The sequence below is a fragment of the Cyprinodon variegatus genome, unplaced genomic scaffold (assembly GCF_000732505.1).
Source record: "Cyprinodon variegatus isolate N-32 unplaced genomic scaffold, C_variegatus-1.0 Scaffold733, whole genome shotgun sequence".
Classification (NCBI taxonomy): Eukaryota; Metazoa; Chordata; class Actinopteri; order Cyprinodontiformes; family Cyprinodontidae; genus Cyprinodon; species Cyprinodon variegatus.
In genome coordinates, this window is record NW_015151186.1 from 100,873 (window position 1) to 120,773 (window position 19,901).

Below are 19,901 nucleotides of genomic sequence, written 5' to 3' on the forward strand. Positions count from 1 at the left end.
ATCCATCCATCCATCCATCCATCCATCCATGTCATCTTTAAATGTATGCATTACCTTTTGTTTGGCATTCACACAAAGCTCCAATCCATCAAATAGAATATAATACATGTAGATGTATATTTCCTCATCATATGTCCTGGCTTGTGCTTATACATGGTTCATCCAAATCTGTATAACACTGCTTAAAAAAAAAAAAAAAAATGTCTGTTACAATGTCTTGCACTGTTGTTGCCTGAAAAAAAAATCTGATTCTGAGCTCAGTCAACTGTCAAAATGTCAGGAGTGATGTGTCATGTGAGTCCTAAATTATTTTTGACACTCTTTAGAAAAGTGTTTAGCTTGACTGTTGCTTTGACTCATTTTTGTGATGCAGAAAGTAAACCCTTTCACCCTGCACCAGGCCTGAACATCAGACAAGATGCTTTGTGGAGCCGGTTAGCGTTTGCCAGCAGCACTTTATCAAATGTATGTGCTCTTGTGGAAAAAAAGGAGGAAGGAGGAAAAAATGCAGCTCACATTCTTTTTGTTTGGCTTCATGGGGTATGATATTGTTGGCTGTCGTTGCAGGGTCAGCTTGAGTCTATATATGGTCTCGAGCTTCACATTGTGTGTACTTAAGCAATGATGCATGGCTTTAATTACGCGTAGATTCAATGTACATTATAAACACGTACTACTCCATAAGATAACTTGAGACAGCATACTTGACTAATGGTGTAAAGCATTGCCTCTATTAATAATTTCATTGTTACTGTTTTGGAAGCATTGCACGTCTAAACACTTTTCTTTGGTGTAAAATAATGAAAGTTATGTTGATGTGCTCATGAAAAGATCTCTGAACAAAGGACATTAAAGGATGGAGAAAGGACTGTGGTTTGGTTCTGATGCTTCAGCATAACATAGATCTAGAAAATACAGATGCTAGTAAAGACAAGCAAAGTTTTACTGAAGGTCTGGGAAATTATAAACGCTTTTGTAAAGCTAAGCTATCACCTTTTCAAGTCAGGGAACTTCAAGGCTCTTTCCCACCGACCAAAAATTGGTTGAAAAACATTGGAAAGACGACATCATTTATGTCCAAACGACATCTATATTTGGTTTGAAAGTGAAAGAGGAAAAGCCGAAATTTTCAGATAATTGAAAAGATGGGTTTGCAACGTCTTTTCAACAACAATTGCTGGATTAAATCAAGACTATGACACACCGACCAGATTTAGACAAAAAAAACGTCTAAATAACATCTGTTGTTTTGGGGGTTTAATTTATTCATTCGCTCATTCACACACAGATAGTAGCAACCTACATTGTAGAAACAGATGCCTTGAGGCACACTAAGGACACAAAAGCTGAGACGGACGGAGCTTGGGTTTGAACCACCGACCCTCAGGTTGCAGGTTAAGCTCCTGCTTCCTACTACAGTACGCTGTCATGCACACAAGGGATAATTATGAATAGCTTCAAACCAAAATGTGGTCCTTAAAATAACTACAAGGCTGGATGAAATATAACCTTTTACTGAAAGAAATATATTTCATATATTCAATTTAAATTTATGTCTTTAAGGATTTTATGATTAAGAGAAAAAAAAAATCCCTCTTTAGAATTGTACCTTGACTTGCTTGCCTTAAATTCAAAGGACCGACTCTAGCAAAAAAGTTCTCCTTAAAGCAAACAAATGTACTTGTTCCCAGTAAAACATGCATAATACCTTCCATTGCCACATGAGTAGTTATTTCACGATTTTTCAAATCTCTTGCAAAAGAAACGTTGCAAGAACTCAAAACAATTTTAGGTAATTAAGTTGAATAGCTACTGTTGTCACAACAGTCTGATGAAAATTAGTTTTAGCTTTGGGTCAAACTTATGCATAAAGAAAAGCTTCAGTAATGACTGCCAACGTGGGAGTGCTGCAATTTTTTATTTTCACACTTTAAAACAGCCTTTCACGGTGACACATAGGTTTTGGGTGCCAGACTTGGCACAACACAGCTTGTTACAGCATTTTAACATTTCAGAACTGTTCTTGCCAAAGCAGAAAGACAGACGGATGTAGTGTCAGTAAAACTACTTTTTCTTAATGATGGCTTGCCAAAAAAAATCTTTTCACCTCGTGAGTCAGTTTTGCCTGAGTTTTTACATCACGAGGGAGACTAAGTGTGCTGCATATTTTGGGGTTTTTAGGATTGGGTGTTAGAAAGGGTTGTTAACAGATTAATTGTAGCAACAGGTAATGTAGGAGGCTCAAACAAATGCAAATTTGAACTCCTTAAGACAACCAATGTTTTGAAAAAGATTCCCATTGCAGATCAAAATAGCTCTAATATTTGACAACCCAAATCATCCAAAAACGCAATTTTAAAAGCAAACAGATTAAAAAACCATTGTCCTGCATGTAAATAGAAATTAGCACAGTAATAGCACTAATGCCTTCAAGCAAAATAGGACCAGATCAGAGTCAGAGCTTTTCTGACTTGAGTTTACATGTTCTCTCCTTCCAAGCATACATTTTCTCTTTCCCTTCTGGTTCTGCATTCTAAAACCTTTCACCTTTTAGTAGAATTTCATTCCTGATATTTACAAAGTAGCATTCGGTAGTAAACCAAAAGGAAATAAATAATGTTTTTCTAATTCTTCATTAAATAAAAATCTGAGAATTGTTGCGCTGATTTGTGTTCTGCACCCTTTTCGCTGATATCTTCATTTTTTTTCAATCAAGTGCCAGAAAAGGTTCTTGGAACTCACCAAAAGGTTCCTTGTCCATCACAGAGCAACACAGGAAAAACAATGATGCATATACACTCTTATACTTAAGGACAATTTAGAGAGACCAATTAACCAACCATTCTTTGAACGTGGAAGGAGGCTGAAGCACAAACAGTCCAAACACATAGGGAGAACAAGAAAACTGCATGCAGACAGATTCAGGCCAGGTTTAAAATCCAGGACCTTTTTGCTTCGTGTATTTCAACATTCCAGCTGCTTGTTAAATCTATCATCTAAAAATGGAAGGAATATGGGACAACTAAAAAAACTACCATTACATGGGGGTGCCTATTACCTGACAGGAGGCATGTGGCAGGTGGAAGAAATACGTGGCATTAACCTGAGGAGATGTTTTTCTTAAACAGGGGATAGAAAAGGTGGTCAGAATTAATTTAAAGATGAATGATAATAAATATTTTGCAATCCTGGAAGAAACCATTTTAAGGCTCATTCCTCTTTTGAAAAAAAAAAAAAATGCCAGAGCTGTAATGGAGGGTTTAGAATAAAGCATAAGTTAGAATGTGAAGAATGTTTGAGTCAAGGTTCAGACCAAAACCCAATTAAGCATCTTAAGAAAAACTTGAAAACTGCTGCTCACATGTAAGCTACTCTTAATCCAGCCTGACTGCATTTGAGCTATTTTGCAGGAAAAAAGTGGTCCTACGTACTTTTGTTTTCATGTGAACTAAATACGCATTAATGCTATATATATATATATATTTTTTTTTTTTGGAGTGTAGTTTTAGCTGATTGGAAGAAGATAAACAACTTTGCTTTTATTTTAAAAAACATCATACTTACTTAAACAATCATCAATATTCAGATGTTTCTGTAAAGGCTTAATTTTGCATCAGTATCATTTCATAATTCTCTTCCTTTCTCTTTGTTTTTATTAACTCTTGCTCAGTTGATGCAAATTTACCGGCTGCTCATTTTCTACCCAGAGATATTTTAAAAAGTTTAAACTAACTTTATGTTATGGACAATAACTTTTAATTGAGCAATCTTTAATTAAAGCTGATTTTAATCTGTTTACATACACTTGTTTCTACCCATATGATTCTTATTTTCATTGCCGTTTACTTATCTAATATGTATGTATTTCTTTAAAGAACAATGATATGATACAGGCAAACTGTGTCTCAACTTGACATTTCCATAAAAGACCAAAAAGCGGCAGGACTGTAGAGGTCCTGAGGTTCTGAGGTGGGATCTGATCCCGCCTGACAAGAAGGCTCATGTGATCTGCTTAAGAGTAGCTTAAACCCCAAAGGCCACATGACACCCTCTTTCAACCCACTGATTTAGATAAAAGGATGTAGACTTATTTTATGCAGTGTTGGAGATTTACACAGACGAGAGAATTCAGCCTCAGAATCTGTAAACAATTCCTCTGATTATTGTGTGGCTTTGATTAGATTTTTTTTGTTTTTTTTGTTATTGTTTTTTAATAAACTCTACTCTATCTTTTACACATAACAAAATGTGTGAGTTGTATTCTGAGAAGTTTATTTAGTTTTTAATTCATGCCAATCTACAACAATTGTCATCTTAGGGACCTTAATTGTAAAAAGCAGTTTCCCAGAAAACTAGTATTTTATAAGGGACCAATGAGAAGTTATTTTTAACATAGAAATGTTTGCCTAATCTAACCAATGTGCAAATACTGCACAGTTCATGCATTTAATTCTTTTTATTCAATTTTTTGCATGAATTACTGCATCAATGCAGCATGACAGGGAAGCAATCAGCCTGCTTCCCTATTGGAAGTTTGTGACACCCGGGATTTTATCACAGTGGGCTTTTGGCTTGACTGGTTTCTCTGATCTTAAGTGTTTGAATCAGGCATGTTTGTTGCCATTCACAGATGTAAAACGGTCATCAAAGCAGATATTGGTGCTATTGGCATTTGAGATCAGCATCTCCAGAACATTGAAGAGAAAAGTGAGGTTAAATTCTTTGTTAAGTTCCCACTCAGAGTGGAAATTATTTAAAAGAGGGACCAACAACAGCGGAAAACATGATTTTCCAAATCAAAAATGACTGTGGAAATTTCACACTGGACCTCATCCAACATAAATCCATGCCTCTCTACTCTCCCCACACATTTTGAAAACATTTTCAAATGAACTGCAATATTGACTTTAATTTTAAAGGAATGCTTTGGCTTTCTCAATTATTTCTGATATTGTCTGGTTAAGGCGCCACCAAACATAGGAAGAGCAGCATTCTTTGACAAAAAGGATCATGTACAATTTAAGTATAAATGTAGGCATTTGATTTGCTGTACCAGATTAGAGCTAATTTACACCTAAAATCTCTTGACTGCTCTTATCTGGCCCCAATATTACGAACGGGCTTTGATTCATATTATTTTCTCAAGGATCTGATTATCATAGTTCTTTGTGTACCTTTTCTGCCACACTTTTTCCTTCCACCAACCTTTTGATTAATGTCATAACCAGCTTCTATTACAACCTGACCCTCAGTGGCTTTTGGAGGGTTAGCAACTGCATGCTAGGACTGATAGAAAGTCTGTAGTCTATCTTATGATTGCGTAGACTGTAACAAAACATTTTTTACCAACAGACTTCTCATTTGTTTGATGATTGTTTTGCCTAAAAATTATGTTAAGAGAAATTTATTGATACAATTACGTTGTCTTTTGCGGTAAGACCTCGGCAGGAAACATAGCACTTAATTTTGATAGATATGCATGAACAGGAGCAATGAACAGGGCGGTTATTCCCCCCCCACAGGTTGAGAGAACCTGTCCATGATGAGCAAGCATGAAGCGAAAGTGGAGAGGAAAAACTCCCATTAAGAAGAAACCTCTGGCAGAACCAGGCTCAACATGGTGGTCTTCTGCCGGACTGTCTAAGATGAGACAGTAACGCAGTAAGAGTCCAGGAGGAATGACACTCTGATGAAGCTTTAGCTATGAAGGTGGAGTAGGGGCTGGGGGCGGGTTGAAACAGTGTCATCTGGACGAAGTCACACAGCGCATCCACCGCCTGCGCACAGGAGCAGACAGGTGCGTATCGGAGGCTTTTTAAGAAGAACTTTGGATGCTGATTAGCTTTCTTGGAGGTGTGGTTCAAAGCAGATTGGCTGTGTCGCAGGTGGATGTTGGAAAGCAATGATTTTCTTCGGTTGAACTTCCACCTATGCTCCATAAACACAGTGCACACTCACTTGTGACGTCATTGCGTCCTCTACTGCGCATGTGGGACACTTGCATAATATGAATGCAACTCACACAGGAGATCACCTACAGGTCGCATATACATTTGAAAATGTGAATAGTAACATACACAAAAAAAATTTATTTCACTAAAAAATCAGAATTGAGCATTAAGGCCTTCAGTGTGAACATAGCCTTAGTTAACTTTTCAATGATATTGTAATTTAATAGGATGCATTCCTGTCTATTCTGCCAGTTTTGAATCAAGATAAAAATTCTATCTAGTAACCCCATTAATAAGTTAGGTACTTCTCATATCTGCCTGCTTACTCGACATGTTTGATAAAGATGTGGATTGGCTCTGCTGACTGCTTGATGCTGGGTGCTTTTTTTAGTACTGTGGGGATGAATAATTACAGCACCAAAAAGATAAGAGTTTGGTTCTATTTGCCAAGGCAGGTCGACTATTTAAAAGGTACTTAATAATTGACCCTATTTACTTTACAGAGTAAATTGAGCTGGTTTACTCATTAGACTGCCTTCTGTTATTGAGCCAGCCAAATGTGTCTGATGTGTTGACTTGGTAGATTTCATAGGAATGTATGGATCTGAGCTTTAAAACTGATATGAGGCTTTTGAGGGTTGTTTTTTTTTTGTCGTAGAGTTCTGTCTCACCTGCTGACATACGACTAAAGAAGTTGCCTGATGCATAGTGTTAGTCAAGCATAAAATAAAGTTGACACTCACGGGGAAACTCTGCAGAAAGGCAAGTGCTTTATGGCTCTGAACGCAGGATAGTTTGCAAAGATTTGAAGTGGCTGTAGACAGAAAGATTTCAGTCTGTTCTTTGGTGTATCCCTTGTTATCATGCCAACATAAGTAAATTACTATCACAGCTCTAATCATTCCTGCAGTTATTTCACCATCAAGAAGGGACATTTGTTTACCAGGTCTCCGTGTGTCTCATTGGCATCAGTAGGTATACTGCTGCTGGGAAAGCTGTTGTAGTAAGACAGCTGGTAGTTTCTCCACCCTCAGTACTTTCTCACTCTCCTTCTCTCGTCTGCACTATCTGCCATCACGTCAACCCTTCCCCACCCTTTCACCCCTCTGTTTTTTTCCCTTCTTTCTTTGAAGACAGGGCCAGTAGCCTTCATTCAAACAGAGCAGAGGGTGATTAGAACTGCGTGGCAGGTGAGAAGCAATTTCAGCTCTATAAATGTAACTTCCTGCATCTAATTGTCCTTCCTTGATTAATTAGCTTGTCCCCATCTTAGGTTGTATGGCATAATCTTCGGTTGTGTACCTCACGATTCTCACAATTTGAGTGGTTTATTGTTTACACTTTCCTAATCTGTTTCCACTCTGCTTATGCATGGTATGACAGGTCATTTTTGGTTGCCTCGAATGTGTAAAACTGAGGAACAGGGAGTTTGTACTTATCTGTATGCATGTGCATTTGTGGCTGCAAAATTAACGCTCCCCACACAGCTTTGGCAGCTGACATAACGCGGGAAAAACTTGATTTGCCAACAGCATACAGCACAGCATTTTACACCCAGTTCAGTGATATAACCATTAAGCTATTAAAAATGGCAATTAGTCATTTGCTTTTATCAGCAGTGGGTATGATTTGTGCTATTTTACATGTCTGTTTGTCTCTGTGTGCCAGTGGAGGAAAAAACGCTGGAGGGTGAGGATCAAAAGAATGAAGATTTATGTGTTGATTTGAGCTCAACTATGCAGCTTGCACTGCCGACTGTAAAAAGTGCTTTTTTTCGCATGATAAATCTGTTAAGAGGTTTGTCTTAATAGTCATATTAATCAGAATTTGTATGGATAAAAGCCTTGCTTCAAAATTAAATACAGTCATTTTTCTACTACTGTCTGTTTATCTAAGGATGGTTATGCTGTATTTTCTTAACATACAGCATAAGCAGACATCTATTCTTAGGCATTGATCAACAAAATATTTCCATATGTAAAACCATGCAAACTTGATAGTGCAGGAAATTCTGATGTAGTACCTTGGTGCTCTCTGAAATTTTGGCTGTAAAATGGGAAAAATAGCGGGCAAACTTAACTCAGTGCCAGCCTTTACAAAACTGCAGATCATCAGGTTTTGCAAAATGCTGGGAGGAGGTTAGGCAGAGTGCTACAGACTCATAATGCGATGTATTAAACCTTGGATTGATGAGGCATCCTCTGTGTCTATATGTAGCAAATATGATAGTCAGGTGCAAACTCGCATGCTAAAATGCATGCAGGCATGGATATTCCAGAACGATTTTCATTCACACCATTTTTTTTTATTGTATAGGAAAAATGCTGCAGCAAGTGAATTCATTTCAATAGAATTTATTTATCGGGAGACAATTCACAACATGTCATATTAAGGAAAACTAGTTGATTGCATTGAGTCATTGATTAGGAAGAAATGGTCTTCCTGGATTAGTTTGCAGTGATGATTTTCACTGCATTTTTTCCGTTGACTCCCAGAGACAAATTAAAACGTAGAGAAATGTATCTTTTGTATTTATCTGATAGGGGATTAGGTAGAGATGTTGCTTTCATACTTTTTTTGATATATATGGTTATATATATGCACACGTTAGCATATTTGTCATTTTAATTTAGAGGATTAACAATAAAGAGACTTGGTTTGCATTTTTAATATTGGTTAAGTTGTTTTATTGTGGTTTTATCATCAGTTTTGGTTCAGTCCAAACAGAATCTAGAACTGACAATACTTATAATGATTGATAATCATTAATCCAGAAACTGATATTGGTGTTTGTAATGTGTATTTATAAATGTTTTATTTGTTAAAATATATTTCTATTTGGCATTTTTGTTGGCATGACTTCTGCATTGTATGTGTTCTAAATGGTATCACTTACTAGTCATGCTATTTATCTTTGTCTTAATTAATGTTGCACATCTGCTAAATATGGCTATAATAGGGTATTGTTTAGTGTTGTGTCACTTTTACGCTAAGCTTTCCTTACTATGCCATCACCTTACCACTTCCTGTCACATTATTACATGATGTTTAGGCTGGTCATTTGGCACTTGGAAATCTAGATGTTTATTCTGTACATGTCAAAGGCCCATTGTGACAACTGAAACAGCATTTGGTACTGTAGCTAGAAACTCTTATTAGTTAGAGTATAAGTCATTCCCCTGTAGCTACGCTGTGGTTTTTGGTAATTGTGTGGTTCCTTAGCTACTATTTAGGTGCGAATAGAAACTGAGAGGTAATATCCCAAAACAGCACGGGAAGACTAGTCCCCCTACCGTTGTAGAGACATAAAACCATAGAAATTTTGTTCATGTGGATAAATTATTCTAGCTTTTTATGGCAGTTACAGTAGTGGCATCTTCCCAAATGTTTTTTTCTGATGGATCAGTTTTAGAGGTGGTTGATGTTTGGGGCTGATGAGTCGCTTTGCATTTGTCGATGCTCACATTTAATCACTACCATCATAGCTTTTAGCAATTCTCTTTTTTAAAGGGCAACAATAGCTTAATAAAAAATTGCTGCTCAATATGAAGGTGTTGTTTTTCCAAAGAGGAGTGGAATGTTTCTTTTTTAATACAGGTTAAATAAGTTGCATTTTATTATAAAATAAATTTCTTCTCTCTGTATGTCACCTTGTAACAGCTCCAAAAAGAAACATTTTTTATGGGCTTACCGTTGTGCGGCGCCCGGGGAGCAGTGTGGGGTTAAGGGTCTTGCTCAGCGACCCAAAGTGGCAGTCTGTGGAAGTGGGGATTGAACTCAAAACCTCAGGATTCCAAGCTCTATGCTCTAACCACTAGGCGCCACTCCCCAAAAAACTTACTTTAGATATTTGTTTAAAATTATATGAAAAATTAGTTATAAAACTGTCAAAATTACCTGACAACCAAGAAAATCATATGGCAACAACTCAATGCCAGAAATCAGCTACTGTATGCATGAAAAATGCCTTGTTCAGAGATCAGGAGAGAATCAACATGTTGGTTTAATAAGATCCAAAGGCAATAGTACGTCAAATAACTACTTGCTACAACCAAGGTAAAAAGAAAAAATTACTAAACATGTACTATCAAGCCTTGATATGCAATTAAACAGAAATACATTAACTAACACCCATTAACTAAATTATATGAGAAAATCCATTAATCTATACAAGCTTTTTAACAAATAATGTGACTCTGTAAGGATTGGTTAAATATTAAAGTTAATGTTTAAGAGCAGCCAGGTCAAAGTCCTAAATTCTGTCCAACATAATCTCCTGTAAAATATATGCGAGCATTTCACATGAAGAAAGGCAAAACAGTCTACTAGTGGTGTTTAAAACCATGAAGTGTTTTCTGAATAATTCAAATAAATTATGTCACTGATTATCTTTCAATTTTTATTCTTGATAGAAACAATTATTTATAGTTAGTTTCCTCTTAAAAAATTTAGTGGCACTGTACTTTTATGAAACCTAATTTTATCTGTAATAGGATGCTACCATATTTCCCCTTTCTGGCTTTGTAACCTGTACACCGTTCAATTGATGGAAAGGTTTCTTTTTCTTTCTGTTATGAATATTTTCTTGCCATTTGTACATTTTATTTTTACTATCTGTTCCCATCTTTTTTTGTTTTCCCACAGACATATGATATATTTTTGCTCTTTTCCCATAGACCTGTTTCCTTTTTGCTTTCTCATTTCTTTGTGTTATTTTTCCTTACACCTAATTTTCAGCTCTTTTAAACATCTGCAGTAGTTGACATAGTCAGATGGCTCAGTGTTAATTAGCTGAATCACCCTCATTAACATCTATGAAAGGAAGCAGCCATAATGAGTATGTAGTATTATGTCTTCCAATAAGGTTTATGGGGCTGCCTTAAAATACACCCATAAAAGTAGATTAAATTTTATTAAAATGACTTATTTGAATTCATACATTTTGTACAAGATAAAATGTTCTCTTTTTGTTCCACAAACTTTTTAATTAAGCTATCCAGAGAGACCCATACCACATTTGTCCTATAATAAAAAAGTAGTCCATTCACTATCCGGAGGGATAATATTGAAGTTGTTTAATGAAGCGTATGAACAGAATATCCCTCTGTCATTTCCTCTGTGGAATTCAGGAACAGATGTTTTTTTTTTTTTTACATATACATACAAAGGGAGCAATCTGTCTTCTGGTGAATTCAGCCTCTGTCAGTTTGGACATTAATAAATCATTCTGGCTTAAGCAAACAAAAAAAAAATAACAATGTAATTACCTTGGAGTTTGGAGCATTAAGAAAAACAGTTTAAAAAAAAAAAAGTATGATTGTTGTCAAACTGTGTTGGAAATGTGCTCTACATAAACATGGTCTAATCTTGGACTGGAGTGGGATGAACCAGATCCGATCGAATAGCACTCATAGAGCAGAGAGATTGATTGGTTCCTGCAGAAACAAACACTCCGAGATATTTGATATCAGGCAATGTCCCATTTTTTGTGTTCAGGCCATTGCTCCATTTTCTCTAGTTTTTGTAAAGAAGCATCTTGTTTCTGTGCTCTTTTGTTGTGCAAAATTGTTATCCACCTCTTCATGGTGGTTCTGTGATTGCTCATAGATTGACATCAAGTAAAAGCTTGGGTTTTGGCTAGAGTCGGTTTTATTTTGCTCATGAACATACATATAAATCTACAACTACACATCTTTACTTACCTTTATTCTTAGACCAATAATAATAATAATAATAACAATAATTATAATATAGACTAGACATGCAACAAGGCAGCTAACACTGAATTGAGGATGCCAAATGAAGACCTTTTGGATCATTTGCTCTGGTAAAAAGATCATGTAGACATGTTCCCTGCTATCCTGGCATCAAGTGCAGCTTTTGAATTATACCTTTCTTCTGCGGTAATTGTGATTTAGCAAAGGAGAGCCATATTAACGCAGTCAGTGACTGTGGATAAAATTATATTTTCTGCACACCAAAGAGAAAGGCCTGAATATCAGTGAGTAAACATCATAGATCATCAAATAAACTGTGACACTGAAATAAGTTCATTAGAGGTTTGAGGTATTTTTGGAGCCCAAGGAAATAATTATGTTGTGCACTCTAAGTTGTGAACTTTATTATCATGCTTTAAGATTATATGTTATATAGAATCATATTTCAATTATGGGATGTAAGATGTTATCTCTCATTCTGGTTGTTTTCACGAGTAAAAATCTTAAAATTAGTCTGAAAAGTATGCATCTAACAGACCCTTAGCAGATGTAATTGCTATCTTACATGTATGCAGTGTTTTTATCAGTATTAGTGCAATGCTAGAGAATGTTTAGTTAGTGATTGGGCTGGACAGTCCTCCTGTCTACTTTCTCAGGACTGTACAAATGTGAAGAGAGATAGCAAATCTAATGTCAGACAGCGATAACGTTCTGAAACTGCTAGGGTTGCTTGGCTTGCTGGTTTCTTTTTCATTTGCACATGCTTGTAGATCTTAATAGCCTTTTTTCATAGCCTTTGATGAATACTCAGTTTAGGGCTGCAGCTGCGGCATGTTTACGACGCTTCCTCAGGAAATGCATTCATATGCATTTTGCAACATGTTTCAGAAAGGGCCAGATAATAGGGAGGGCATCTGGAGGAGCTCTGAATGTCCAAGATACGAGTACAGCTGACACTCCCTGCTCTGCTTCTTTTTCACGACTTTCTTCTTCCATTCATCAGCCCACCTCTTGTCCTCTGCTTGCTCTCTGCAATCTTATTTCCTGCCAGTCTGTCCTCTCTCCAATCCTGCTCTGTGTCAGTTTACCGGACTAATTCAATCTCAAGTACACAGGCACTCCGATGTAATGACCCATGACATTCAATTAATGCTTCTTGCTGGGTTGGGTCAGCAGTAATTTTATGTGTTTAAATGTGTGCTTGTTGGGTGCGCATATGTGAATCTCGGAGGAGGCTCTGAATGTGTCATTTATCAACGATTAAAGTCACTGTAAACCTATTTTATCCATCCTCACTTCCACAATTCGTAAAAATCTATATTTCTGACCACTTTTGGATGCTGGGTATCTTTGTTACTTTTACTTAATCTTAATCTTTTTCAGTCTTTTAGCTCATAACATTTATAAACATTTTCATTATGAGTTAGTCATATAAAATTTAGATAATATTGAAGCAAAGCAAGCACAATAAAGTTAAAAATCCCTGTGAAAGCAGTGAGAATTGGCCCAAAAGCCAAAAGAAAAAGGCTACCTTAGACTAAAACAATTATACATAAGTCTCTAGTTTCCAATTTGAGTTCATAAGGTGAAGATTTATATTGGCTCTGTTAGGAGGAAGCAGACTGTTTTTCAGAACTAAGAGCAGTACCTTGAAGGCTTGACAGATCAGTATCCTTCCCATGGATTTTAAAGTGATTTGTTGCTAACCTAGTCTGCATGTAGTTCACCACATAAGGTAATGATTGTTTGTGACACAAACCGTTATTTGAAACAGTTGAATTCTGGTTATTTTAGGCGTACATTAAATAAACACTTCTGTTCAAGTGCCAACCGCTCTATAAGCCTGTCCACACTTAGTATTCATAAAAAAAACATGCCGAATGGTCCCACAACATCTTTGACATTTTCAGTCCGACCTTTTTTCCTTTATTAGTCTCAGACAGAAAAAAAGTGAAGGAATTTCAACTTAATACTAATGAATACACAAAATCATTTTTTACTGTTTTCCCTAAATCACATTTTCTGCTGATAAACTATATAAATAATTAATATTTTTACATATACATCTAAACCCCAACTATATTGGTATGGTTGTGGTTTCACACTGGTGTTATACGTATATATATATAAAAAGTGCCCATATCTGTCATTATTTACACTACCAACTTTTCTCTTGTCTGGCAATGTCGTCTCACCTCCAGCTGCCACAGTTAAGTCATTGGTGCTGACAGATTGCAGTGTACCTCGGAGACGTCACTGTATGAGCAGGAGACATGGACTGCTAAACGTGAACTTCAAATAATACGAGAGCATACAAAAAACCAGCACAAACAAAGAGAGTGATGCATGGGTGCTGACACAAGCTTACACACACAAGGCACACAAATAACTGTGGCTTCATTATAGCTTTGTGTCGCCTGCTGCAAATACTTTCAATTTGCATTAGCATGCCTTTTATGAGCTTTCAGCTCACAGTCATTATGGCTGTAATCCTGTGTGGATTCTGCATCATCAGTGTCAGCAGAAGGACTCGAGAAATTTAATTACTAGCCTAACCTTGATGGTTGAGTGGTTAGAGAATTATCACTGTATCAATCATCACTTCACAGTAATCCTCTATATTACTTTGCTGATGCTCACTAAATGCAACATGATTAACCTGCGGCTTTCTTCTGAACACAGATTTCCATTTTTTACCAAAAGTTTTGCCTTTTGTATGTAGTTTTAAATGCATTGGACTGGGGACCAGTCCCAGGTGTACCCCGCCTCTTCCCTAAAGACGGCCAGAGACAGACACGTTCTCACTGCGACCCTAACAGAATAAGCAGGATAAAAGGGATGGATGAAGTTTTGAGAGTCAAATTATTAAATAGTTTAAAAAATTTAATTAAATTTTGACAGTATAAAATGGAGTATACTTGGTTTAGAAAGGGGAATTTACTTTAAACCATAAAGCCCCAAATTATACTTACATGCTCAGATACATAAATATAACACTACTAATGTTTGGCTTCTTAGCAATATGTGCCTAACCATAGTCTTCTTTTTCCAATTACAACCATTTGAACAAAACTTTCATTCTCAGACATTCATTAGGGGTTCAAGAAAAATCTAGTTGACACTAAGGCCAGTTTTACACCACCATGGACTCGCCTCATATGTGCATACATGCAAAGCATAGATATACAGGAAATGAGCATCACAGCAGCAACATGTAAGGGGTTGGAGAAGAGACAACAACAACAAAAAAAAAATACAAGCCAGTATTGCGCCGCAAGCTCATCCAGGAGGAGCATGTCCTGCAAGTCAGTGACCTGATACAATCAGCATTTACTTGATAGAAACTTTGAACGGATCTGACTTTATTGCCTGTGTAAAGAACCTTGAAATGACAAGTGCTGTGAATTTGCGCTATATAAATAAATAACTTAATTGAATTAAATCATCTTACAGAGAAACATGTAACTTTATAATGCTGTTAGCAAAAAATCTCCATTGTTGCAAATAATCCTGTTCAGGTGGATGGTTTGATCTGCTTGACATGCTCTCTGCCATTTTGCTCCTAAGCTACGCTGGCAGTGGCATTTCATGGTCAGGGAAAGACTAAGCCCTGACTGGCAGTTTTTCACATGGACATGTACATATAGCCGACCCGCTTGTAAACAAGAAACTGGAGAACCATACTGAGAGATAGGATGTGACATTATAACATATTCCTTTTCACATTAGTTTTTTCTTTTTTCTGTCTAAAATAAGGAATTATTGGTTTCGCTTCTTTACATCAACTTAAGCTCTTTAATTTTTTCATATGTTTGAGTATAAATAAAGCCCCTTGAGTTTACTGAGGACCACTGTGAGCCACAAAACTTGTTATAAACCCGCAACCATGGGAAGTTACAAGGCTTATTAAAAGAATAAGAGATTAAAACAGCAGTTTCCGTTAGTTTACTTTAATTTAAGTGTTATGGCCCACTTAAACTGAAAAAGAGACCTGTTTTTGTGTTTGTGTGTATGCTATATGTGAGAGTACTGCTGTGACCAGAGTACGGCTCTTGAGGAAATGAGACATTACTCTACACCTTTCAGACATCAGATTAAAACATTCACATTTTTCACAATGAAATGTGTGTTGAAGCTTGCAATACAGTATAAATTCCTATAACTCTCTCTGTAAAATATTTCAATTTACAATTTCCACTGACATAAATTGTATATTAAAATAAATATTTAATGATTCATTTTAAGAACTAAAATAGTTTAATGTCACTACAATATGGACAAATCTGACATAATGTGATCTATTTTTCATGTCTGTCATTATCATTTCTTCAATGGTTGTTCCAGTACCACTTTAATATGCTTTCTGGAAGCTGTTTTGATATTATTCGTTAAACTAAATCTTTCACAATCAGCACCGGATGAAATGTACCAGAAACAGCCACTAGCTGTGAGATTTCACTGTGAGATTCATCGCTATTCTCATTCAGCAGCTCGTGCCATGTAATCAAAGTAAATTTCATTTTTAATTTACTCTGCCGAGGCCTACATATGTTTTAAAATGTGCTTCTTTTTGTGAGTATTTCAAAATTGAGTATTTCAGAATTTTAGGATTTTTAGAAAAGATTTAAATACATAAAAAAAAGTTTTTGATGACTTTGAGTCTTTAAATAAATGGAATCCCCAAGAATTGTTTTAATGCAATAGATAGTCAAAGAAAGCAAGTTTGATTGGGATGGGTCATTTTTATTTTTGTTCATCTCATGTTGTCATACTCATCTTTGATATTGTTCCTTTTTCTCAATTAGATCCTCCTCTCTCTCTCTGTTTAGCTTTCACCTCTCTTTAAGTTTCATCATGTCTATCCTTGAGACTCAGTTTCTTTTTAGAGTAATGATCTAATTAAAGAAGGTTTTGCTGCCTGCCTACTTTGTATAATTATCACTAGCCTCACCCTGTACTGCTGCACTCAGGAATTAGTTACCACAGCATTCTTTGGCTCTTTAATTAAGCCTAAAGGACAGCAATTTGACCATGGTCCCATTAAACATCACCAGGAACCCCTGCTCTTTTCCCCCTGAAATAAGAACTGAGAAGTGGATTATAAAATGGTTGCCATGGTAGCAATCAGAGGATATCTCCTCCTGTCAGTCCCTTGATCTGTGTGTTTGTCCTTGTCTATGTGTTTATGTGTTCATCCATAACAGAGACAGCAGTTCAGCCTCAGGTTACCAGTATTTTTTATTTTTTTATTAATAAGGCTCAATCTGCAAAGATGGGCCCAGGACCAAATAGTGCTTGTCACATTTCCTGTTAAGGTCCCAAGTCGTGATGGTTGTCATCTTGATTGATTACATCCCCATCTCATAGAATGCTTGCCTTGCAGCATGTTACCTATTGGCATTGCATAGCACAGCTTTCTCTGCGACATGGACCGTACACTTCCCTTCAAACAGATGTTGATATCTTTGTGATGTACTGTTCAAACATACATGTATACACACTAAAGTGTATAGATAAAAACTTGGAAAGACACCAGTGCTATTTCGAATATACAAAAAGCATTTGGCATGATTGGAAATTTGACTACTAATGAGAAAAGGCAGAATACTGTAGTTTGCTTTGAAAAATATATTTTTATTTATGCTTTGTATCAAATAAATGTGTCCAGGTCTCAACTTGCCTGCATTTGATTTGAAGCTGAAATACTTTAGTTTCTGCTTCTTATAGAATGCAACTTTATTGGCATTACATTGTCACAATTACAAAGGAACAAAATCCACTCTCTGCGTTTAACCCATCCCCTTAGGGAGCACATGGCTGCCATTATGCGCCACCTGGGGAGCAGTGTGGGCAGTAAGGGTCTTGCTTAGGGAGCCAGAGATGCAGTCCCTCGGAGTGGGGCTTGAACCAAGCTATATGCCCTAACCACTAGGCCAACCATTCATTGTCCTGTGAACTTTATACAATGTACCATTACTACTGACAGCAAGACAGAGTCTCATACCCCTACCCCACTGACTGAAAACCTGTTTAAACCCAGGAACAATCAGCTTTTAGTGGCAGTGGGAACAGCTTACTGACACATGTCTACCCGGGACAAATCACCTGGCAAGTGACCCATGTTAAAATCTCCTCGGCTATCATCGGCATCCTGTGGGAACACCAGACACGGGTTGACCCACTAATTTACATGATGGCATTGGCCGCAATTCGTCAACACGCTGGTCCAGTCACATCTTATCTAACAAGCCGAAACAACTCTGTTTACATTCGATAAACATGGCGCAGCACTGGTTTTAAAAGATAACAGAGTGAAATAATACAGCAGAAATAATACACCCTGGCTTCCTAACATGTTGCTCTCCATTGTTTACTTTCCTGGTTTCTGTCGGACCTGTGACATCATCAATGCTAACTCAGCGTGATAGTGTCACTAGGCATGCAACAGCAGGGGGAAAGAGGCCATGCAGCCTGCCAGCGGGAGATGAGGCCCAAGCTATTTTTACCAATGGGAAATGCTGATTGTTAGCAGATACCATATTTGAAAAAAGACGCTTTAACTCTGTATTTTCAGTGGGAAAGAGGCTTTATGATGCTTTTACTACCATGCTTGAAAGAAAGCATTGTTCTAAGCTTTTTAACTCTCTGCTTAAATCCTAAGAACATCACTTTTGGCCATTGTGTAATAACAGCATAACATTTCTTTATTCTGATCATTAAGCATTTAAGCTCAGGGTGTATGTAGGTCATTTAAACTTTCAGAACTTGAATATAATAATTTTTGAAGAGGTGGCTAACCATCTTCTATATTATAACAAGGAAGAGTAATAGTTACTTAGTATTTATTGTTTTTTTTCTTCAATGTTCCACAAATTGTCTTTCCATTAGAACAATGAAAATGAGTGAGCGAGTCAAATATAAACTTGAACACAGTTGGATACCTTAACTTGAAAACTATCCTGACCTGTTTAATCTCATAGAATTTCCCTTAACCAAGCATCATTGAATATTTATAGACTACACTGAAAAAAAACAACAAAAACAACAACAAAAAATAATCATGTACATACTCTGGCTGCTACATAGTCCAAAATAAGTGTCATAAAAACACTACTATAGAAAATCAATTTTAAGAAAAATAAATAAATAGAAAAAGAATGTTACATTACATTCACAATAATAATACATTAGAAAATGTATAAAAGCGGTCTTAAAGAATATAAGATAAATGAATACATAAAAGAAGCATTTCAGTTTAGTTTAAGATTCTGATTACCATTGCCTATTTCAATGTTTACTGTTTGATACTTTATTGCTTTAATAGAAAGTGGAACAAATTAGTTCTTTAGCGGTTCAGTCTCCAAGACGTTGACCTGAAGAAAGATACTGATACTCTGAAGAGAGAATATGAATGGGGTCAGAAATGATTTCCTGGGCCTGTCTGGTTATTGTTTCATTGAAGATAGTCTAAAGTGAGGGGTTCTACTTGACTCCCATCAACTTCATAGCTCTTTGAAGTTGCTTAAATATTTTTACTTTTCAAATAAGAGAAATTGTCTTATTCCAATTCTCGAACATCAACCAAACCATTGTCATGCCTTGTAACTGCAAAATGAAGCTTAATATAAGCTGAAATATCTTAAGAAAAGGTTAACCATAATGTTTCTAGAATGAGATAAATTGTATCTGCGAAACTTGGTTAAAAGACAAAATATAAGAAATAATGTCAAAAAAACAAGTTTGTTTATTATTATTATTATTATTATTATTTTTTTTGCAATGTATGCTTAAAAGTTGTGTCATTGTTCCCAAACCTGTATCAATTAGCTATATAAGTTTTAAAAAGAACAAAGGTCAAATATCCAACCTAAAGTATGCCAGCCCCTTTAAGTGAACACAAAACACTGTGGTTTCTTAAAGCTTATTTAATATGTGTTTAATATTATGTTTTGCATTTATAAATATATCAAACTAAAAACATAAATAAAAATGATAACCACTTAAAATGATAACCACCTGGTAAACTGTTTGTGTTTGTCAGTCAAGTTAGTGTAATATACAGTTCTTATGAACTAAAAGGAAAGGTTAATGTTTTCACTCATTTATCAAATCATAAATGTTCCCCTGTTTGTAAAGAAATATTCTTTTGAGTGTAAAATATCTCTATCTATAAAATGCCATCATAAAAAAGACAGTAATAAAGAACAGAAACATCATTATAATAATCTTAAGT

The 19,901-nt window shown here is 36.1% G+C and overlaps 1 protein-coding gene across 4 annotated transcripts in view; it reads left to right on the plus strand.

Annotated features, from left to right (window-relative positions):
- kank4 (KN motif and ankyrin repeat domains 4) overlaps positions 1-19,901 on the plus strand; it is a 98,917-nt gene that overhangs the window by 51,652 nt on the left and 27,364 nt on the right. Inside the window, exon 1 of one of the 4 annotated variants that reach the window (XM_015395273.1) lies at positions 7,115-7,141. The exons of the other annotated variants lie outside the window; for them this stretch is intronic. The gene's annotated coding sequence lies outside the window, so the exon portion shown is untranslated. Of the gene's footprint in view, positions 1-7,114; positions 7,142-19,901 lie in introns of those variants that run through there. 4 annotated transcript variants of the gene reach the window in all.